Consider the following 23,632-nt stretch of genomic DNA (forward strand, 5'->3'; position numbering starts at 1 on the left):
GAGGGGAACTTTGGGAACTGGGGCTCTATGACCAGGAGGAGAGATGAGATGGCTGAGGGATTCACTGCAAATATCTAAAGATCCTTCCATGAATGAGTGAGTAAACTTGCTGGGTACAGACCAGGCAGAATAGGCCAGTGGTGAGGAATGGTGAGGAATGTGGATTCTATGGCAAGATGGACCTGGATCCACTGAGTGACCTTGTGCATGTGACTTGACTTCTCCAAGCCTCCATCTCCACATCTGTAAAATTGGGATGGTAACAGAACCACCTCACAGGGTGGGGAAGATCGTTGCAGTAGCACGTGGAAAATGCTAAGCAGAATCACCCACACACAAGGCTCCAAAAATGGGAGCTACTATTCTTAGAATGAAGGACAGAAAGTTTCAGGGAAGATTAGAGTTCAGAATAATAAAGAACAGACCACAAGCTGGCTGTACAGTGTGCTACCTGCGGCTGAAGGCAGGGCTCGGCAAGGGCACTGGGGAAGGGATTCAAGCAGCCCCTCCAGTTGAGCTAAGTAAGGTCCTTTATCACTCTGACTCTATGAGAGCCTAAGGCAGCCCTTGAAAATGTTGGTTTAGAGGATTTTTTTTTTCAGCCTGCCAAGTAGCTGGGACTCAAGGTGCACACGACCATGCCCAGTGTGATGTTTAATATTGATTGTCAACTTGATTGAATTAAAGGATGCAAAGTATTATTCCTGGGTGTGTCTGTGAGGGTGTTGCCAAAGGAGATTAACATCTGAATCAGTGGACTGGGAAAGGCAGACCCACCCTCAATCTGGGTGGGCACCATCTAATCAGCTGCCAGCACAGCCAGAATAAAAGCAAGCAGAAGAACGTGAAAAGACTAGACTGGCTGAGTCTCCCAGCCTCCATCTCTCTCCCGTGCTGGATGCCTCCTGCTCTCAAACATCAGACTCCAAGTTCTTCAGCTTTGGGACTCGGACTGGCTTCCTTGCTCCTCAGCTTGCAGATGGCCTACTGTGGGAGCTCGCCTTGTGAGGGTGTGAGTCAGTGCTCCTTAACAAACTCCCCTTTATATATACATCTATCCCATTAGTTCTGTCCCTCTAGAGAACCCTGACTAATACACCCAGCTTTTTTTTTTTTTTTTAATTTTTCACAGAGACTGGGTCTCTCTATGTTACCCAGGCTGGTCTCAAACTTTGGGCCTCAAGTGATCCTCCCACCTCATCCTCCCAAAGTGCTGGTTACAGGCGTGAGCCACTGCACCTGGCCTAGACCTGTTAGAAGAGTTCAGTCAGACCAAGGGTCACACACGCCAAGGTCTAAGCAAGGTTTCTCAACCTCAGTACTACTGATATTTGGGGTCTGAAAAATTTTTTGGTGGGGGCAGGGAAGCTGCTGTATGCATCATCGGATGTTCAGCAGCACCCCTGGACCACACCCTAGTTGCTGGTAACATCGCCCAACCCCAAGCTATGACAACCAAAATTCACCCCTCAGTTCCTAATCTGGAGGAGACAAACACATATGCCACAGATCGTAATAACAGCAGCAGCTAATACGTATTGACCATTTGCTACACGCCAGATCCTCTCCTGAGTGCTTTACCTCCTTTAACTCATTGAATCATCACAATGACACTGTGGGACAAGTATTATTCTCCCCACTTTAGAGATGAGGAAACTAAGGCACAAGGAGGGGTCAAGTGTAGGACAAGTTAGTCCTCACCTCCTTGTATTTTTTTTATTATTATTATTATTTGCAATGTATCTCGCTCTGTCGCCCTGGCTGGAGTGCAGTGGTGCGATCTCGGCTCACTGCAACATCTGCCTCAGGGGTTCAAGCAATTCTCCTGCCTCAGCCTCCTGAGTAGCTGGGATTACAGGGGAGCACCACCACACCTGGGTAATTTTTTTGTATTTTTAGTAGAGACGGGGTTTCACCGTGTTGGCCAGGCTGGTCTCAAACTCCTGACCTCAAGTGATCCGCCCGCCTCAGCCTCCCAAAGTGCTGGGATTACAGGCATGAGCCACCACGCCCGGCCACCTCCCTGTATTCTTATGCATTGTTCTTGAAACAGTGGCCCTCTTGGGCTATCCTTTGTTTTTCTACCCAGAAGAAAACATGGCTATCCCGAAATACAAGTATACCAGGGTGCATGAGAGTTACTCCACGGCAACTAGAATACGGCCTCTGTATCACGGCAGGAGGTGGCCCGGGGCAGAAGCAGCTCCTCTGTACCTCATATGGGAACACAGGCCCTTGGCTGCCACACCTCCAATGAAGAAGAGACAGAAATCTGAACTTATGCTGGGTGTAGTGGCTTATGCCTGTAATCCCAGCACTTTGGGAGGCCAAAGTGGAAGGATCACTTGTGTCCAGGAGTTCAAGACCAGCCTGGGCAACTTCATCTCTACAGAAAAAATCAAACAAAATTTAGCCAAGCGTGGTGGTGCACACCTGTAGTCCCAGCTCCTCGGTAGGCTAAGGCAGGAAGATTGCTTGAGCCTGGGAGATGATGGCTACAGAGAGCCATGATTGTGTCACTACAGTCCAACCTGGGGTGACAGAGTGAGACTCTGTCTCAAGAAAAAAAAAAAATCTAGATTTTTATGTAGACTTCCTCAGTTTTGAAATGCTGCCACAATATAAAAATAAGACATCCCACAGGCCCCCCAAAAATGTCAGCAGGCTAAATGTGAATTAAGACCCAATGGGTCTTTAGTTTCACAATGGGAAAACATGAAAGCTTTCTAAGCCTCCTAACAAAGTTACACATGTAATAATGTATGACATGCTAAAACAAGCACGCAGCAGACAGCTGTGCCTACCACAGTTAACACTCCTGACAGGTCTTGGGGACATCAGCCATCTGGGAGTCGGCAAAAGCTGGCAAGACTTCCCGTGAGGGGCAGCGGGCGCGCCTCTCCTGGGGCTGGATCAATGAGGAACCCACGTCAATACCCGTCACAAGGGCCTGCAGTTAGACATGTCACGCACATGCTGCCATGCTTGTGAATTTTCAAAAGGTGTATTTGTCACTTATTACATGTGCGAAGTAGTTTTCTGATCATTCCCACTGTTGGTGGGTTCAATGACAAAGGCACATCACTGTGGGCAGGCGATTGGTACAACTCTGATGGACAGCAACTCACCAGGGTGAACTAAGATGGGCACCAGCCCTTAGCCCAATTCTGGGCCACCATCCTGAATAAAGACTAATAATTCTAAATATAAAGCAAAGGCTGTAAGCATACAAATGTTCTTGCCAGTATTCCTTGAGAGAGAAAAATTAGAAAGAGACAGAAATTATATTAATAAGGTATTAGGTTAAGTATATTAGGCTTCATCATCCACTTAATGAAATATTACATGGCCAAAACGATGGGTTCTGAAACTATGTTACTATGGAAAAAAACTGCTTATATATAATTAACCAAAAAAAGCAGGATTCAAGACTGTATGTACTGCAAGTTTAAAACTATGTGGGCAATCACACAAACATGAAAAAAATGACTAAAAACAAAACACATCAAAATGCTAACAGGGCTTGCACTCCAGTAACTGAACTGATTAGGATTTTTTGCTGTTTTACAGTTGTCTGTAAATGTGGTTGGTTGTGGGCTTTGTTTTTTTTTTTTTTTTTTTAAGATGGAGTTTTGCTCTTGTTGCCCAGGCTGGAGTGCAATGGCACAATCTCCGCTCACCGCAACCTCCATCTCTCAGGTTCAAGCTATTCTCCTGCCTTACCCTCCCCCGACAAGCTGGGATTACAGGCATGCGCCACCACACCCGACTAATTTTGTATTTTTAGTAGAGATGGGGTTTCTCCATATTGGTCAGGCTGGTCTCGAACTCCTGAGCTCAGGTGATCCACCTGCCTTTGCCTCCCAAAATGCTGGGATTACAGGCGTGAGCTACTGTGCCTGGCAATGTGGTTGGTTTTTATGATGATCTGCTCCCTCTCCCTTCTCCTGTCAGAGAGCTCTCTGTTCTTTTTTTTTTTTTTTTTTTTTTTTTTTTGAGAGGAGTCTGCCCAGGCTGGAGTGCAGTGGTGCAATCTCAGCTCACTGCAACCTCCACCTCTCAGGTTCAAGCAATTCTCCTGCCTCAGCCTCCTGAGTTGCTGGGACTACAGGCGCGTGCCACCACACCCGGCTAATTTTTGTATTTTTAGTAGAGATGGGGTTTTGCTATGTTGGCCTGGCTGGTCTCAAACTCCTGACCTCAAGCGATCTGTCCACCCTGGCTTCCCAAAGTGCTGGGATTACAGGCATGAGCCACCACACCCGGCTAGAGTGCTCTATTCTGATGTTTAAGCCTCAACACACAATCCAGGCCATCCACTCTGGCTGACCTCCCCAGAGAAGCCTCCATTGACAAAGGTGCTTTTTCCATTTGTTGCACAGTGGAATAAACAAGATAACCCACCTGCAGCCAAACAAGACTAGCTGGGCAGTGGTGGGACAGCCCAGGCTCCAACCTCACGTGCTGGCCACACCTCTTCCAAGCACATCCTCCCACTCTCCCGGAATCAAAAATACCAGCCACCATTCAGGCCAGGGGAGTTAAGTGTTCAGAGGATGGGATCAGGAAACCTGGGCCCTGCCCTGGCTCGGCCAGGCGTGTGACCTCAGATAAGTCACTTCAATCCCTTCCAGCTCTGCTAGCGCAAACAAGTCCCTCCTACCTTGCAGGCTGGAGCCCAGAAACTTTTCCCATCAGAACATGCCTAATGAGAAGACACAACCAAACAGCACCCGGCAACAATCTTTTGTTCCTGTATAGGGTTTATTCTGATTGGTGGGCTCTCAAAGAAAGCCAAAAAATTTCCCAGGGACAATTTCATCTCCATGAACTCAAAACATACTCAGTGTTTCTGTCTCAAGACAGCCAGCTCCTAACCCTCCTCACCAAGCAGACTCCTGACGTTAGTGTCCCGGACAGCATCTAAAAGCTTTATGCTAGAACATTCCTAGCAGGACATAGAAGGACCAGGATCATCGGCTGCCTCCAGGCAGAGAAATGGGAAGGCAGGGGGTGGGGAATACTTGCTTTTCACAGAATATGCTTTTGTTTGAGTTTTGTACCAAAATGTGCTGTCATTACCTTTTTTTTTTTTAAGTATGCAAATAAAAGAACAGTCTGTCTAGGGGGTGGCGGGAGGAACTGTTACGGGAATTGAAGCTGCCGATTAGGCCTAATCAAGATGACAACCTTCCAAAAGCACCGAGAGTTCGTGGCAGAGCCCATGGGGGAAGAGCCAGTGGGGAGCCTGGCCGGGTGAAGTCCTGGGCAAGAAGCTGGAGGAAAGGGGCTTTGACAAGGCCTATGTTGTCCTTGGCCAGTTTCTGGTGCTGAAGAAAACTGAAGACCTCTTCCAGGAATGGCTGAAGGACACTTGTGGTGCCAACGCCAAGCAATCCCAGGACTGCTTCTGATGCCTTTAAGAGTGATAGGACGACTTCTTGTGATGCTCTCTGGGAAGCCCTCAATCCCCAGCCCTCATCCAGAGTTTGCAGCCATGTAGGGACTCCTCCCCTGTCCTCTACAGAGGAGAAGATTGCTATTGTACTCACCTCTGACATACTCCAGGGTCTTTTGGGAGTTTTCTCCCCTAACCATTTCAACTTTTTTGGATTCTTGCTCTTGTATGCCTCCTCCTTCCTTTTTCCCTTGCCAATTCCCTGGTGACAGTTATCAGCTTTCCTGCATGGATTCCTGGCCCCGTCTCTCACCCCCACTCTCACTTTCAGTCCATTTGATACCATTTGGCTCCTTTTTTGGCAGAACAGTCACTGTCCTTGTAAAGTTTTTTAGATCAATAAAGTTAGTGGTTTTCAAAAAAAAAAAGAAAAAAGAGAAGTCTGTCTGGGAATATATACATTTAATTGTTATGTCAGACCTCTAGGATAGGATAGAGAGGACTTCCCATTTCTCTGGGATTATTTGGCAAGGGTGGGACAAGGCTCAGGTATTATGGAGGAGGAAAAAGGATGTTTCCAAAATAAAGATAAAAAATGAAAAAATTATCCCACCTATTTAAAAGAATGAGTTTGAGAATAAAATAAGATATAATATAGGGAAAAGGCTCTGAAGAACTTTAAAGTGCCTTATCAGTGTGAAATCTTAAAGAAAGTCATAATTAGGGAGCAGGACATGAGGATACACCAGCAATCACACACATCTCCCCAATAATTAAGACAGCAAACTGCTAACTGGGTAAGATGAAGGGCTGTGCTCTGGCCAAGTGACCCCAGGAAATCACCCAAATGAGCTTCTACACTTCCTAAAAATGGTACACAGCTTCCTATACAAGCCAGCTTCTCATCTGATGGTCGTTCTTCTCCCTGAGTAGAGCACCCAGGACTCTGGTCTAGGCTCATCGAGTCAAAAACAAACTTGCCAGCCTCCCCAGGCAAGCACCCTGCCAGCCCAAGCCAGCCCCCTGCTGTGTGGGCGGGGTGTGTGAACCGGCGGGGTGTGTGAACCAGCAGGGTCCTTGGAGAAGGCGAGGCCAGCACCTGTGCTCAGGGTTGAGTCCCCCTGCAGCATCCACTGATGTTGAAGACGTTACTGAGGTGCAGCCAGGGGGCGTGCTGGAATCCCTCTGACCCCCATACAAGTATGGCCAGTCTGGCCAGGGCGTGGGCCCTGGGTGGTTTGTCTAAGCAAAGACCTACCCAGAAGTGATCTCAGATGCCCAGTGTTCTGGCACGGTAAATAGGAGTATCTGGCTAACTTATCAGGGGCTGACTGCCAGCCCTTCAAAGCCAGCCGTCAGCTGGTTCATGCGCTGATGAAAAGCAGAGTCTTCGGGAACATCTCCACCCAGATCTGCCTACTTCCCACCCACCTGGGAGTGGCTGCTGAAAAAGCTGACAACCGCCAGGCCTCTGCTGAGACCTGGCACTGCTCTAACAGCCTGTCCCCAGGATATGTGAGTGCTGGGGTCCTGGAGATTCAGAGTGCGGGGGACTGGGGGTGCACCTTGGACTTTGGAACAAGACAGACCTAGGCTCCAGTGCCAGCCCACACCTCACATTAGATCTGTCTGCTTGGACAGGAGATTTAATCCTAGCCTCAGGATCCCTATCTGTAAAATGGGGATAACAAGGCCTACAATGGCACAGAATGAAAGAGGACCAAATTAGACCCTATGTCCTGAAAGACTTAGCCTGGTGCTGTGTCCACAACAGACACTTAAACAATGTTAACCCAGCAGGTCCTCACCACTCACTGGCTGTGTGGCTTTAGTTAAACTGTCTAGGTGTCAATTGCCTCACTTTACAATGGGGATAAAGAACATCACCACTTTGTGAAGATTAAGACAATGGAAGCAAAACAGCCAGCAAGATACCCCAGACACATCAGGAGCCCAGTCAATGTCAGCGGTCAGCATGCTCTCACTTCCCATCCACTGTCTATTTAATCAAAGTTAATCATTCACAGAGCAAGAAAGAAGTCCTGTTGTTTTTTTTTCCCCATTGATGAGAGAACTCTGAGACGGGCCTCTGGCCAAGAGGAGGAGATGGGGAGGGGGGAGGGGGGAGTGGAGCCTGCATTTCCTGGTTTACACCCATCTACAGCCCATTTCAAAAGACATAGCACCAGACACCCAGAGGGTCACCAGGGCCAAGAAGCAGGGGGCCTGCAGCTTTTTCTGGGAGGCCTAACAAAGGCACCGTGCTTGAGAGGGCTCCTGGGCCACCACGAGACTCCGATCTGGCCTTCTTGCCATCCAAGGCCCCCCAGAAGGCAGACTGCCCAGCTCCTTCTTGCCTGGTACAGGTGGAACCTATGGGCTCCCAGGAGAAATCAGAGCCACTTTAAAACAGGTGGACACACGATCCTAGTGAAGAAACAGGTCTGTCCTCTTAGCTCCTCGCCAATGAGAGTCAACTGCCTCAGCCAATCTGTCACCATCCACAGCCTCACCCCTCCCAGGGACCCAAGAGCCCACCCCAACTGCCAGCCACCAGCTAGCTCTGTCCAGTACTTGCGACTGGGCCTCCTGGAGCCTTGGTTCTCACATCAGTAAAGACTTCTGTAGGCCAGAATGATGATGGTGAAAATAGTAATAATAAAATAAAGATAAAATGAGCCTGCAGCCCATAAGGTAGTCACGAGGGAGGGCTATGTGAGCTAGTGCAAAGGGCTCAGTCTGCTACCAGACGCAGAGCAAGCACTCACTAGATGTTAAAACACAAAAGCACCTATGAAGACAGAAAGCGGCTTGATTAGTGGTTTCTTAGGGCTGGGAACGGAGGAGTTGGGGGAGGTGATAGCTAAGGGGTACAGAATATCTTTCTAAGGTGATAAAAATGTTCAAAACTGATGGCAAAAATAGCTGCCCATTTATGTGACTATCCTAAAAACCATGAAGTTGTATAAATGGGTGAATTGCATGGGTATGTGAATGACATCTCAATAAAGCTGTTATTTCTCTTTTAAACTAAAATGTTCCAGGACCCCGCTAAGCCTTTTATATCAAGATGTGGTTTTGTTTTTAACCCATTTGGCCCATTGGAAAGAAACCAGGCTCAAAGACAGGCCCTGGACCAGAGCCCTCTCGGGGGACTGATGTAATTGAGCTAGTTCAGCTACTGAACAGTGGCTGGTAAGCCTGCTGAGATGAGGATTACTAAATGGGAGGAGCTGGGCTTCGAAGCAGAGTGGCACCCGCTCCGGGAGGCCAGTGTGAGAACAGCCTCCTCCCCGGTCCTCCAGGGTTACAGTTTGGTCCTGCTGTAACCGCTCCCCCATGTCTGGAGTCTGATTCTGGCCCTTGCAGGTCTGAGAGCACACAGGCCTCAGCAGGCTGTAGCTCCCAGCAGTGGCCAGCACATTCCTTCCCCAAAGAAGGAAAAGCCACCAAAAGTGAGGTCATTTGGTTTTTTTGGCACAGATGCTGAGAGCTCTGGGTCACTCAGTTCCATAGAGAACTCCCCCAGCTGACAGGGATTTGGCCCAGCCTGCTACTCATACAATATGGGAACCCGGGGTCTGGCAGACTCTGGCCCCTAACTTGACCCCTCCATGTAGTTGAGGTATGACCCTCAGTCTTCCAGCTTGAAACCTCCATGGTCTTATCTGTGGAATGGGATGATGAAATCCACCCCTCCTGGGGTTGGGCTAAGAATCAAATAGCACAAAACTAGACTTACGGTGGGGGCTCAAAAATTAAATAAGGCTGGCTCTGGTATCTCACACCGGCAATCCCAGCACTTTGGGAGGCTGAGGCAGGAGGATTGCCTGAGGCCAGGAGATCAAGGCCAGCCTGGGCAACATAGCAAGACCCTGTCTCTACTTAAAAAAAGAAAAAAATTAGCTTCTGTCCTCTCCCCAGGATCATTTCTCCTGAATGTGCCTTGTTGACCAGAAACAAGGACCTGCCTAGATTCCAAACCCCTGCGTGGAAGCTCCTCTGCAAAGGTCAAACCACTTACCATTACAAATTTGCAAGAAAGAAAGAGATCCTGCTTGGACAAGGAAGTTTTCCAAGTCTCCTTTCTGTGCCCCTAAAATAATCTCCCAGCAGGAGCTTCTGTCCTGGTCTGTCCCACAGTCCACCCCTGGGTCACCCAGACCCCTCAAAGCACCTCCTTGGGCATAGTGACTGGGAACTCTGACCCCCATGGTGGTTCCGGTCACCAGGCTGTCAGCTGGAGCATCAGTTCTGTCAACTGCTTTTGGGGACTTGGGAGGGGTTCCTGGAGGCCCCAGAGGACGGATTACTGCACCTCTTTAAAAGGGGCATGAAGCCCCTGAAGAGCAGCCAGGGTTCAAAGTCTGGGCTCACAGTGACTGGCCCAATGACAAAAGGGGAGAAGCCAGGCAGAAAAAATAGAAAAAAGAACAGCAGAATAATTCAGTGCGGTGGTTCTCAAACTTGAATATGTAAACTTGAACATTTACCAGAATCACCTGGAGGGCTTGTTAAAATACAGATTGCTGGGCCCCACCACCAGTTTCTGATTCCAAAGTTCTAGGCCGGCAGAGAAACTGCATTTCTAACAAGTATCCAGGTGATGCTGATGCTGCCGGTCCTGAGACCACACTCTGAGGACCAAGGCTTAGTGGCTAAGAACGGATTTGGGCACAGAAGAGCTGGGTTCAATATGGGTCTGCCACTTACTAACCTTGGAACCTAAGCAAGTTCTTGACCTTTCTGAGCCTCAGTTTCCTCACCTGTAAAACAGGGATAATACCTTTCTCAACTGGTTTGGTAAGGAGTTTCAATGAGATAATCTATGCAAAAAGCCCAGCACACCCTAAGTAGTTAATAGTCTCTAGAGTTCATTACTAAAGTACAAGAAAGACAAGAGAAAGGGTGCTTATGGAAAGGCATGAGACAAAAAGAATGACTCCAGGACCCACGGAATTGCCCTTGTCTACTAAACGGTCCCAGGTAGCATCAAGGGATCATGGGGGACACCTTGGCGCCCAGTGTGTTCCTTCATCTGGGCTAGCAGGATCCAGCAGGCACTGCACCCCAACCTCTCTGACTCAGTCAAAACGTGATCAATAGGACCTCAGCACTGATCCAGCCCAAACTCCAAGCCAATGCCACAGTGCCACCCACCTCCTCCCTGAGGGACAACCACCCAAGCAGCAGCCACATGACTTTGCAAAGGAATTCTCAAAGCTCCAGGGAACCCAAGCCCGCAGGATGCCAGAGATACAAGGGGATGAGGCAACAAGTTCAGCAACTGTGGAAGCATCACAAGCCACCACAAGTCACAGCAGTGATTTGCACCCCGGGGCTGGGACTGGAGCAGACACTCCCAGGGAGCAGAACTTCCTGCAGGAACCTACGCAACAGGCAAAAAACTCTGTCTCTACAAAAAATTTAAAAATGTTAGCCAGGCATGATGATGCACCCCTATAGTTCCAGCTACCCAGGAGGCTGAGGTGGGAGGATCACCCCAGCCCAGGGAGGTCGAGGCTGCAGTGAGCCATAATCACACCACTGCATTCCAACCTGGGAGACAGTGAGACCCCAGCTCAAAAAAAAAGAACTTCCTGCAGGGACTGAGGCATTAACGGGCTGTATCTATAAACTGCCACTCCTTACAGAGGAGAGGTTTTCTGCAGAGCATCACCATGATTCTCAACACCACCCAGGAGGAAGTTTCTGGTTCCAAGAGAGCTGACTGGAGGAGGGGAGCAGTCTTGGCCCTTGGAGGAGAGTTCCTCTTCAGCTGCAGCTCAAAACTAAAATGCATCTCTTTACACCTAATAGGCAAACAATTAGAAAGTTGATTACGCCAAATGTTGGTGGGGTTGAGGGATCTGGAAGCCCTCGTGCCCGGCTGGTGGAGAGTAGACTGTACAGCCATTTTAGGGAGTAACTCAGCACCGTATCAGGAAATTCCCTGCAACCCAGCAATTCCCTGCTCAATGCAATCCTCACACAGCTGTACTGGGATGTATGGGAGAATGTTCATCGTTGCCTCATTTGTGTCAGCAGGAGAGCAGCTGGGGACAATCTGCATATCCATCACAGGAGATTGTAGGATAAAATGTGACGGACACACAGAGGCCTTGCATGGCCCCGAGATGACACTGGGCCATGATGGAGGAGACTAACGACCTCAATTCTCTTCACCTGAGGTTCCGCAACACAAAGTTTCTTCTCCCAAAACACAAACACACAGATCAGCACATTAAAAAGCAGCACAGAAACCCTCACCCAGGCCCAGGACAATGTGACCCAGTGCCATCACTGCCTTCCTGGCCTGTCCACTAGGCCGGTGGTGGTCTGGGGTGTCAACAGCCCAGCAGGCTGAGCAGCTTGCCAACACCTTGGTATGCCCAGCCCGGCTTGAGGGACAGGGCGGCAAGGTATCAGCAAGCAGGGAGCAGCAAGCTGAGGAACAGGAATGTGTCTGTGGGAACTTCCATTTCCAGAAGCGTGGGAAGAAGGGCAGCTGCAAGCAGATCTGTCCACCTCTGCTGAGAAGCCCAGGGACCTCTGGGTAGTGCAGGGCAGGATGGGACAAGGGGCTTCCGCCTATGGTCAGTGTATTCACAGTCCTCTTCAAAGATCAGAGAGATCCACGCCTGCTGCTGCCCACCAGCACCGGGGCTCCTAGGCTTCACTTCAGACACTGCAGCAAGGGCAGCCCTGGGGTGCTTTCCGCTCCCCAGCCCCCTCCCCGCAACCTTGAAAGGAAAGATCAGCGTTCCATCCTCAGTTTCAAGATGGGGACACTGATGGCAACGTGGACTTCAGGGAGCCCCAAGGGGAGGTGAGGGAAGGAGAGGGAATCATATCCTAGGGTTGCTCAAAGATGTTGGCTACCATTATAACCCTCAGTGAGTGCTCACTCACTGTTATCATCACCCACGAGGCATGCGCCATCTCAGCAAATCCACTCAACAATTCTAGGTTAAAGGAACAAAGGAACAGGACACCAAGGGCCAGTTCCCCACAGTCACACAGCTGGCAAGAGGCAGAACTGAGGTGTGAACTAGGTTGGTCAAAGCCTGAGCCTGCTCCACTCTGCTGGGAGGCTAAACTCTTCCAGGCCAGCCTTCAGACTCCGTCCAGGCTGGGGAATGATGGGGACTCATCTAGCTCTGCCCACCAGCCTGCACCAGTCACTGCTCAGTCTCAAGCCACACGGACACCCACTCAGCTGTGCCCAGGCAGTCCTTGAGCCCAGTGGACTGGGGAGGAGAACCACAGGGCAGCCCAGGACACTTCAACGCTTAAAGCCAGCCACAAGAGGAGGCTGTGGACCTGCTGGCCCCCTGGGGATGCAGAATGGGCCAGCAGGTTTTTCTTCCAGGTCTCAGTTTTAGGGAGATGGAAAGAGGGTTTGAATTCTGTCTTGGGTTTCTGAACACAAAGGCCATTGAGAAAGACCGATGAATAATTAAAGGGGCCACCAAGCCGATGATGTGTGCCAGAGTGTGGGCAACTGGCTTGCTAGGGCTTGGACTGGCCCGATGTTGGCAGCCTCCCTCACGCAGGCCACTGCAGATTCTACAGACTCGCCCAGGCTCCAGGCCTCCCCTGCCAGACAGCTGCAGCCAGATTCATTCCTTCCTTCCTTCCATAAATTCTTACTGAGCACTCATTCTGTATCAGGGACTAGGGTTACATCATGGGCAAATACAGGCACTGTCCTAAGTCATGGAGCCTGCAGTCTAATGGAGAAGACAAACAGTAAGCAAAGATTTTATCAATGAGTGTATTTTTGTACACTAAGATCCAGTGCCTATAGGAAAGGTCCTGGAAGGCATGAGGCTAAAACAGGACCCTGAACTGATCCTGGGGGGCTGTAGGGGGGCAGTGTGTCTGATCACTGCCCCAAGGGAGTCAGTGAATCTATAAGGCTGGGGAGTATTAGATGAAAAGTTCGTAAATGTGAAGGGGGCCCACATAACCTGTCATCCAAACCAAGGCACCAGGGGGCTACTAATAATTACACCAGCATAACAGGTATAGGCAGAGCTGTAGGTCACCCTACGCGTGTGTGGGGCGGGTAGCTGTAGGTCACCCTACTCGTGTGTGGGGCTGGGCAACATGGTGAAACCCTGTCTCTACTAAAAATACAAAATTAGCTGGGTGTGGTGGCACGTACCCATAATCCCAGCTACTCAAAAGGCTAAGGTAGGAGAATCGCTTGAACCCAGGAGGCGGAGGTTGCAGTGAGCCTATTGCGCCACTACACTCCAGCCTGGGCAACAGAGTAAGACTCCGGTTCAAAAAAAAGAAAAAAAGAAAGAAAGAAAAGAAGAAGAAGAAGAAAACAAACAAACAGCAAAGGCCCCAGAGAAAAGAGAGTAAGGTCTGTTCAAAAAAACTGAAAAAAAAAAAGTCACAGTGCAGGAGGGAAGAAGAGGGTGCCAGAGACTGGAGATCAACTAGCCACATGGGTGTTCGGGTGCCTGCAGCTGTTGTTTCTCCTGAGAGCAGTGGAAGTCACCGAAGACATTTTATTTTAGCTAAAAGATACAAATGGGGCTGTGGCGGGCTGAGTTGGGCTGGGAGTGCCAATCAGATGCTGGTTACATAATTCCACCTGCATCTTAGAAAGAGACCTCTAAATGCCATGGGAAGGGCAGATCAGAGATGGAAAAGAGTGGCTGAAAAGAGACCAAGCACAAGATCACGAAAAGGTCCCAGCCAGAGACAAAGGGAGCCAGTCCAGGGTGGCAGTGTAGGAGAGGGAGAAGCAGGTGGATACAAGAGATACTCAGGAGAGACGGGGAGGAGGGGCAGAGGCCACACCCAGATTTTCAGACCTGAGCCAACAGAAGGAGGAACAGGCAGAGAGGCCACAGCTTTGCACCCATACTCCCTGCCTGCCCAGACACCTGGGGCAGCTCGCTGTTCACAGCAGTCCCCAAAGGTCCAAAGTCCTGAGGCTGCAGATCTAATTGAAAGGTCTGAGTGGAAGAGCTTCAGAGATCAGGATGTCACTCCCAACCCACTGCCCCAAGTGCTCTACCAGTGTCAACCCCATCAATCTTAACCACCCCAGAAGGCATCTCATTTTACAGATGAGAAAACCGAGGCCAAGAGCTCACAGCCACTCAAGGTCACAGCGAACAGTAGACGCAGGAGCCAGAATTCCACCCGCGGTGGCAGTCGCACACTTTCAACCACAGGCTCAGGCAGCGTGACTCTCCCCAGGGCCTGGCAGCAGGTCACCGTGCCCCGGCCACACTCTCACAACTGTCCGTAACAGGGCCCCTCCGCTCACAGCCCACCAGCCCACCAGCCCACCTCACCACCACCAATCAAGTCACCCTCTGGGGGTGGGGCCCAGCAGAGGTTGAAATCCTCCTTAAGGGCCTCTTAAGGGTAAACTGGAAAGGATGACATAGTAAGGACCTAAAAGGGGTTTTCTCTAATGGACCAGGCCAACTTTGAGAAGGAGGAAGCAGACAAGGCAGTGGGACCCCAGTTCCTGGCATCATCAGCTGACCCTGGAAATACCTATTCCTCAACTTCCCTATCTGAACAAGGGAGCCAGCCCTGCCTGTGCTTCTAGAAAACTTCCCAGCCCAATAAAAAAGGCAGAGGAAGAGGGGAGAAGTGGCAGAAGTCCTACCCACAGGACTTCCGGGACTCCACCAGCAGCCCTGAGGAGGAGTCCCAGGCCCTCCCACTGGGTCCATGCTGCCTAAGACCGCACCTACGCTCTGACACCTATGGATTCCCAGTGGCTCTAAGAAGCCCAAGGCCCCACATGCTCATTGGGGCCCTGGTTTTCAGAAGGCACACCTGGGGAAGCATCCCAGTGGGGCTCAGGGCTCTCTCCCACCATCCATCCCCAACTTAGTCTCTGCAGGTTCCCAAGGCCATCATGGAGGCCCTCAGCCCTCACCTCCTTCCTGTCACTCCATCTCTCTCCATCCCCACCTTCACCTTTTCCATGCTTTAGTGGAATGTTTGCAGGCACAATGGACACACATCACTGGGAGATCTCAGTTCTAAATCTGCTTCCACCACAAGGAGCTCAGGGCCTCAGGCCAGCCCCTTCAAGCTTCAGTCTCACCTGCAAAGTCTCCCACTTTCCAAGGGGCCATACCTGTCTCATTCCAATGGGCCCCCGTGAAGATGGAATGACACAGCAACTGGCAGAGCAATCTGAGGGAAACGGCATTTCCCAGACTGGCCCGATTAGAAAAAAGGTTAAAAGTAGAGACCCCTCACCCCAACAACCACCATTCTGGTTCAGGAGTTCTGGGATGGGACTCACAGATTGGTATTTTAACAAGTAACAAGTACTCCAGGTGAATCCTATAATCAGGCAAGTTTGGGCAACTCTGGGCTACAGAAATGTATATAGGAAGTCTGTCTCACCACACCTCTGCGTGGAGAAGAATGGTTCGCTAAAAGCACCCCTTGGCCCATCCACACACAAAATAACAACACACTTAGGGAGCCTACCAGGTATGGGATGCCAGCTTGGGTGGTTTACATCCATCATCTCATTTAGTCTCGGCAACAACTCTGCAAGACAGATTGTCTTTTTACAGAGGAAGAAACTGAGGCTCAGAATAAGGACCAGCTCAAGGACACAGCAAGTCAGACAGCAGAGCTTGCCTCCACACCAGTGCTGCTGGCTCCAAAGCTGGGTTCTCCCTAACACTCTGCAGTCTCTGCAAGGTGAAGTCTTCTGCAGGGAGGGGCCGAACACAGAATGCAGCTCCAAGCAGGGTTCCCGTTCCTATTCCCTCCCGCAAGCCTGGACAGGGCGGTCCCAATCATCCCACAGGAGAAAGGGGCATCCTACTGCATGGAAAGAGAAGCTCTTATTTTCTGTCCCCAAATATGAGGAATATGGAGGTCCTGGAGCCTATCATCTAAAAAGGGAAGTAGGACCCACCTATGAAACAGTCAAATAGCAATCCAGAGCAGTGGGAGTTCTGAGCCACAATGCCTGGTGCTGGAGTGAGGGGCTCCAAGGAAGGGAGTGCGAGGTCAGAGAACACGGTGTATCTGGAATGAAGCCCAAGGCACCGCCCTCATCACACACGCACATAATCCCTGCTTAGAGCACACAGCCGGCCCAAGCCAGAGTTTAGCAACTCCCATCTCCCTGGGGAGGAAGCAGTTTCCTTCTGCAGGGGAAGCTGCTGCCACCCAACCAGACAACCTCACACACAGCCTCTCCCAGGGGAGTAGGGCTTGGATGGACAGAAAGCACAAAGAGGTCTTAGGAAGTTGGCCTTCTGCAGGGAGTCCCCCCCAGGCCCTTCCACTTAGCAGAGGCACAACGGTGACAAAAGCTGACATTCACTGACACTTACCTACGCACTTCATAACAATGACCCCATTTACTCTTCACAACAAGCTTATTAAGAAGCAGGGATTTCTGGCTGGGCGCGGTGGGCTCACGCCTATAATCCCAGCACTTTGGGAGGCCAAGGTGGGTGGATCACCTGAGGTCAGGAGTCCAAGACCAGCCTGGCCAACATGGTGGAACCCCCGTCTCTACTAAAAATACAAAAATTAGCCGGGCATGGTGGCGAGCGCCTGAAATCCCAGCTACTTGGGAGGCTGAGGCAGGAGAATGGCTTGAACCCGGGAGGCAGAGGTTGCAGTGAGCCGAGATTGCACCGCTGCACTCCAGCCTGGGCAAAACAGCAAGACTCCATCTTAAAAAAAAAAAAAAAAGAAGAAGTAGGGTTTTCTGATCCCTATTTTAGAGATGGAAAAACAGGCTCAAGAGGGTTAAGTAAGCCGGCTAGCAAAGAGCAGGCCCCAAACCAAAAGCCAGGAGTTCTCCAATGCCAAATCCCAAATTATTTTCATGGCCTCTCTTTCTCTGTAACTGGGCATCCAGGAAGTACAGGCTACCAGACCAGCCACTACCAGGCCACAAAGAAAAACAACCAGCAGCTCTGCTCTCAGAGAGCTGTGATCTAGCTGACAGAACAGACACACTGCCTCCTGAGGCGCATGGGGCACCCAAAAGACAGCCACGTGCAGATCTCTGCCAGGGGGTCAAAGCAGCTCATAATGAAGCTCGAACCAGTGAGCCCACAGAGACCAGTCGGCTGTGCACAGGGCTCTAGTGAGGAGCTGCTCTGGGGCCCAACTTGATGAAAGCAGGCATCAGGACAGGAGCTCCTGCTCTGTTAGCAAGACATAGAATTTTCCTCCAAAGGAAGCTAGGAAGTTTTGCATTAGTCTCTGTAATTCACGGGCCAAAAATCTTTCTCACACTAACCCTCTGGGAGAGCCTCGGAGAGAAAAACAGCCCAGGACAGGAAGAACTGGGGGCAGGGGGAGGGGGAGGTCATAAGAAGAATGGGGCTCTAGGTCCCAAAGTAAGCTCAGGGTCCCCGTGCCTCCCCAGGGCTCCCAGAAGCTGCATCCCCCCCTTCCCCGAGTCCAAAACACAAGGAGGTCAGGAGGAAGGAAGGGTGGGGACCTGGCCCAAAAAGGCCCTTCTGCACCACAAGATTCCAAAACTTTTCATTAGCTCTGCAGCTCCACAGTGTGCCGTTGGGGACCCAAATGGCCAGGCCAGCCCTAGCCTCTGCAGACAGCTACTGTGGCAGGCCTGGCGCTGGCAGGGGGAAGGGGTGGTATCCAAAGCCCTCTGCTGACCTGTCAACACTGCCCAGGGGACCCAAGGTGCCTGAGAAGCACAACCTGTAACAGCATAAAATATAGCAATACTACTTCTGAGCATATACACAAAAAAATTAAATGCAGGGACTCAAACAGGTATTTGTACACCCACATTCACAGCAGCACTGTTCACAACGGCCAAAAGCAGGGAACAACCCAAATGTCCATCAAGAGATGAACGGAGAAACCAAACATGGTCATACATACAATGGACTATGATTCAGCCTTAAAAAGGGAGGAAATTCTGACACATGCTGCAACATGGACCAACCTTCAAGACATTCTGCTAAGTGAAAATAACCCAGACACAAAAGAATAAATGCTATATGATTCCGCTTACATGGGGCCCCTAGAGTAGTCAAATTCATAGAGGCAGAAAGTAGAATGGAATTGTCAGGGCTGGGGGTCAGGAATTGTTCATGGGTACAGAGTTTCAGTTTTACAAGATGAAAAGAGTTCAGAAGATGGGGCTGGGTGCTGCGGCTCACACCTGTAATCCCAGCACTTTGGGAGGCTGAGGTGGGCGGATCACAAGGTCAGGAGTTCGAGACCAGCCTAGCCAACATAATGAAACCCCATTTCTACTAAAAATACAAAAATTAGCCAGGCATAGTGGCAGGTGCCTGTAATCCCAGCTACTGGGGAGGCTGAGGCAGAAGAATCACTTGAACCCGGGAGGAGGAGGTTGCAGTAAGCCGAGATTGCGCCACTGTACTCCCAGTCTGGGCGACAGAGTGAGTCGTTGTCTCAAAAAAAAAAAAAAAAAAAAAAAAAAAAGAGTTCAGGAGATGGATGCTGGTGATGGTTACGCAACAACATACATGTACTTAATGCTGCTGAACTGTACGTACACTTCAAAATGGCTAAAATGGTAAATATCATATTATGTATCTTTTACCATAATATATATGCATGTGTGTATATATATATATATATATATAAATCAAACATATAAAATCTGTGGTATAGAAAAATAACAGTGTTACCTGTGGGGAGTTGTTTTTTATTTTACCACAAGAATGTCAAACTTTTTTTTTTTTTTTGAGACGGAGTCTCACTCTGTCGCCCAGTCTGGAATGCAGTGGTATGATCTCGGCTCACTGCAAGCTCCGCCTCCCTGGTTCACGCCATTCTCCTGCCTCAGCCTCCCAAGTAGCTGGGACTACAAGCACCCGCCACCGCGCCTGGCTAATTTTTTGTATTTTTAGTAGAGACATGGTTTCACCGTGTTAGCCAGGATGGTCTGGATCTACCGACCTTGTGATCCGGCTGCCTTGGCCTCCCAAAGTGCTGGGATTACAGGCGTGAGCCACCATGCCCGGCCCTAAGCATGTCAAACTTTTATCATAAAACAAAACAGATATTGAAGACTTGTAAATCAAAAACATTTCAAATTGTGATTCAGGAGGGTGTTTAAGACCTCCAGTTAGAGGGGGGCAATGTTATCACCTGCCTGCTCTCCTTGCCACCAGCACCAGCCTGCCTGCAGAAGGCCAAGAAACTCTCCCAAGAAGCGACGAAGGCAGACGAACGGCAGGGCAGCTGGATAGCACAGGCCTTCCCTGGCCCCCCGCCCTTTGAGAAACAGTGGCAGGGAAGCGCCACCCATGGCCAGAGGCAACGGGGTGACGGGCAGGCTCCTCCCTGGGCCCTGACTCCAGGGTGACTCAGGCGCTGGTTTCCCCGGAAGGAAGTGAGCCAGCCAACTCTCTTTTTCCCTTTCTAGGAAGACACAAGGGAATGACTTGGCCCAATCCCAGGGGCCCAGCCTTTTTACTCAGACTGTTATGGAGAAACCACCCCACCGTCCTCCACTACAGGAGAGGAAGCCAGAGTGAGGAGGGAGAGAAAGAGGAAACAGCTCATCCCACAGAGGAAGATACAGAAAAGGGGAGGCACAATGGACAAGACAGGGCCTTCTCTTTCTAACCTCAACTCCCAACATAAACGCCCAAGGAGGGATGCATGGAAGCTCTGCAACCCCACAGACTTGGGCTCTGGTCCTGACGTTCCCGCTGACTAGCTGTGTGCCCTTGACTCCGTTTCCCCAACTCTAACGTGAAGGTGATGCGACATTTGATATCCAAGGCCCCTTTCAGCTCTGAAACTCCAGGCTCCTGTAAGAGCCGGGTGACGGGCTGGGACTGAGGAAGGCCTGGAGAAGACTGGACATGGTCTTGGAACAGGGAGAGCTTTGGGTGTGGAGACTCGTGCCTGGTACCCCTCCCAGAAGTAATGGCTCTAAGTGCAGCACCAGCGTCCCCACCCTCAGGCCAAGTAACCCCATCATTCATTCACTCATTCATTCGTTCGTTCATTCATTCCAGATTTTCTAAACTCTTACCCTGTGCCAGGTACTATACTAATGCTGGCAAACAGCAGTGAACAAGCGCAGCCTTGTGAACTTCCCATTGGGTCTGAAGATCTTTCACCCTACTCCCTGTCCCCAGGGCCGGCCCTTTAAGGGAGTAGAGCATGGAAGAGCAAAACAAACAGTAGCCAAAAGAGAAGCCACATGAAGCCGGCAAAAGAGCAGTGAGCCAAGCTGAGAGCTGAGGGAGGTCTGGTTCAGTCTCCAGCTTTCTGGGCCTCAGTTTCTTTATCTGACAGAGGGGGCTGGCTCTGGTTTCTGTGGGACCTTCCAGCGCTGGTAGTCTAGACATCCTAGGGATTGACTCAACTTCTCAATCCTGGGATCGCCGGAGGGAGGCCTACTGGAGGCCAGCCCCGGGCAGCTTCTGACAGGCCCCAGCTTGGACTCCACAGCAGCAATGACCCACCCGGGACCCTGCGGGCTGCAGACAGGTCGAGGTGACAGGCGGCCAACGGCAGGGAGTTCTGGGGCACAAAGAATACAGCTTCAGCCTGGCAAAGTCCAGCTGCTGGAGGCTGCTTGAAAGCAAACATCTGGCTTTAACTGCAGAGATAAAATGGAAGTCACATGCAGTTTTCTCCAAGTTTTAACTGTCGGGCTTGGGATGGGGTCAAAGAATGAGAAGGAAGGTAGATGTGTGCCCTGTCCCTGTGCCGCAATGCCTAGTAGGGGAAAGCGGCATCCCGCCCACCCCCCATCCCTGCTGGATTTTAACCATAAACACAGCCCTTTTCTGAAGGCACAGGCTTAACACAAACCAGATGCGGTAGGGACTTTCCCCCACCCCCTACCTTGGCCCTAAAATTAAACGTTCGGTATCTTCTCTGCCAAACCTCACTTGAAGGCCGAGCCTTAAAGAGCCAGAGCCTCCGGTTCTCACCCTCACACACTCTCAATCACATCTCCACTTAAACAAAATGTCAAAGTCCCCCAAATGGAAAGTGTGGATGGAGCAGCCCCCAGGAGGGCCTGACACCCAAGCAGGGCACGGGCAGATTTGAAAGGAGAAGGAACGCTGATCCTCCACCACCAGTGACGCCACCAACCCAGAAGGGATGGAAAGGGTTTCCTGAGAGGGTCGGGGGGATGATTTCCCATCCCTAGGGGGATCTGCCACTGGAACGCAGCTAACCCACAGGGAGTCAGCCTGCGCACCCACCCCTGTCCCCAGGGGACTCTGGAGATTCCTGGAAGAGCTTATTTCCTGGACTTCAGTTTCCAATCTCTAGAAAACAGGGTGAATAACAGACATCTTATTTAACTCTGAGCTCACTCACAGCTGTGATGATCTGAAAATCCCTCTTAGGCAAACTCAACTCTGCTGGTCTTCCTAGGTTTCCCCAGTGCCGGGCTGGTTGCTTCCCTGTCCTGAAAGCTCTCCTGGTCCTCCTTCCAGCCCCAGCTAAAGGCCCAAACCACTCCACCCACTCCCTGCCCTCAGCCTCCATGTCCCCCACTCCATGCCTGAGCCATGCCTCAGCCTCAGCACTAATCAGCGTGCCCAGCACAGGGACATCTTATCTCCCCAGCAAAGACACATATCCTCTGCCCTTAAGCTCAGAGGGCCACATCTTACACTGTGCATACTCCGCAGAGCCTGGCGGTGAACAACACACACTAAAGATGCTCCAAGTGGGTCATTCAATCTCACCCAGTTGCCATGACTCATGGCTCACGCCTGTAATCCCAGCACTTTGGGAGGCCGAGGCAGGCAGATCACGAGGTCAGGAGTTCTAGACCAGCCTGGCCAATATGGTGAAACTCCATCTCTACTAAAAATACAAAAAAAAAAAAAAAAAAAAAATTAGCTAGGCGTGGTGGCGGGCGCCTGTACTCCCAGTTACTCGGGAGGCTGAGGCAGAAGAATCACTTGAACCCAGGAGGCGGGGTTGCAGTGAGCCAAGATTGCGCCACTGCACTCCAGCCTGGGCGACACAGCAACACTCTGTCTCAAAAAAAAAAAAAAAGAAAAGGGACAAGCGATAGTAGAAAAATATTTGAAGAGGAATGATGCTTCAGATAGAAATTCCCTGACTTGCCATAAAATTTAAATACTAATTTTTTAAAATAATGAATCCTCTAGCCTTAACATAGCCATTTGTATTTTTACATATTATCTTCCTTATTTACACTACTTACTACACTATCTTCCTTATTTACCGTACGATCAATTATAATGTATTACTCTTTAGTGTTCTCCGACTTTCAACAGTCTGTTGAATATTTTGTTCCTGTATAATCTTCCTAATTATCATTTTTAAAAGCTGCAAAAATACTACACCACCATGATGTATCAGGATGGATAGTTTGTTAAATTCCTTCCCCAGGGTTAGTTAGATATGGAAGCACTTTTTTCCCCCAGTTTTGCTGTTACACACAGAGAATTTATTTATTTATTTATTTATTTATTTATTTATTCTGAAATGGAGTTTCACTCTTTTCACCCAAGCTGGAGTGCAGTGGTGCAATCTTGGCTCACTGCAACCTCCGCCTTCCGGTTTCAAGAGGTTCTGCTGCCTCAGCCTCCCGAGTAGCTGGGATTACAGGCGCCCGCCACCAAGCCAAGCTAATTTTTGTATTTTTAGTAGAGACGGGGTTTCACCATGTTAGCCAGACTGGTCTCGAACTCCTGACCTCATGATCCGCCCACCTTGGCCTCCCAAAGTGCTCGGATTACAGGCATGAGCCACCACACCCAGCCCACACAGAGAATATTTTTAAGCATGTCTTTCTTTCAGCTGGACAGTTTCCTTAGGACACACTCCTGGGGGGTGAAATTACAGGGCTAAAGGGTCTGAGCATTTTCATAGCTTTTGCTGCATCAACAGCCATGATGCTAACCTGAAGGCTGTGCCAACGTGCAACACCTTAAGAAATGAACACATCACTCGCTCTATTAGAACCTTGCCCTGGTCAGACTTTTTTTCTTTTTAAAAATTGTTCCTCAGCTAAGTTGCTTTGACTGGAAGATTTTGCCTTCTCTGGGCCTCCAGATGAAGTGTCCTGGAGATCCTTTTTCTTAAGTCTTAGCTTCAAGTCCCAGCTCCTCTTTACTAATCCTTCTCGTCAACCTAGTCCACTCTGATGCAAGCAGACCTGTAACAGCTCCCCTGGCAGCCTCCATGCCACACTCAATTCTGCTCCCCCATCATCAGCCTCCCTCTATTTCTGAGCTTCCT

At 50.2% G+C, this 23,632-nt stretch overlaps 1 protein-coding gene and 1 pseudogene across 6 annotated transcripts in view; one reads left to right on the forward strand and one right to left on the reverse strand.

Annotated features, from left to right (window-relative positions):
- Window positions 1–23,632, reverse strand: part of ACTN1 (actinin alpha 1) — a 105,425-nt gene that overhangs the window by 57,349 nt on the left and 24,444 nt on the right. The gene's annotated exons all lie outside the window — the stretch shown is intronic.
- Window positions 5,183–5,423, forward strand: LOC101140605 (barrier-to-autointegration factor-like; annotated as a pseudogene).

Source organism: Gorilla gorilla, chromosome 15, assembly GCF_029281585.2.
Source record: "Gorilla gorilla gorilla isolate KB3781 chromosome 15, NHGRI_mGorGor1-v2.1_pri, whole genome shotgun sequence".
Taxonomy (NCBI): Eukaryota; Metazoa; Chordata; class Mammalia; order Primates; family Hominidae; genus Gorilla; species Gorilla gorilla.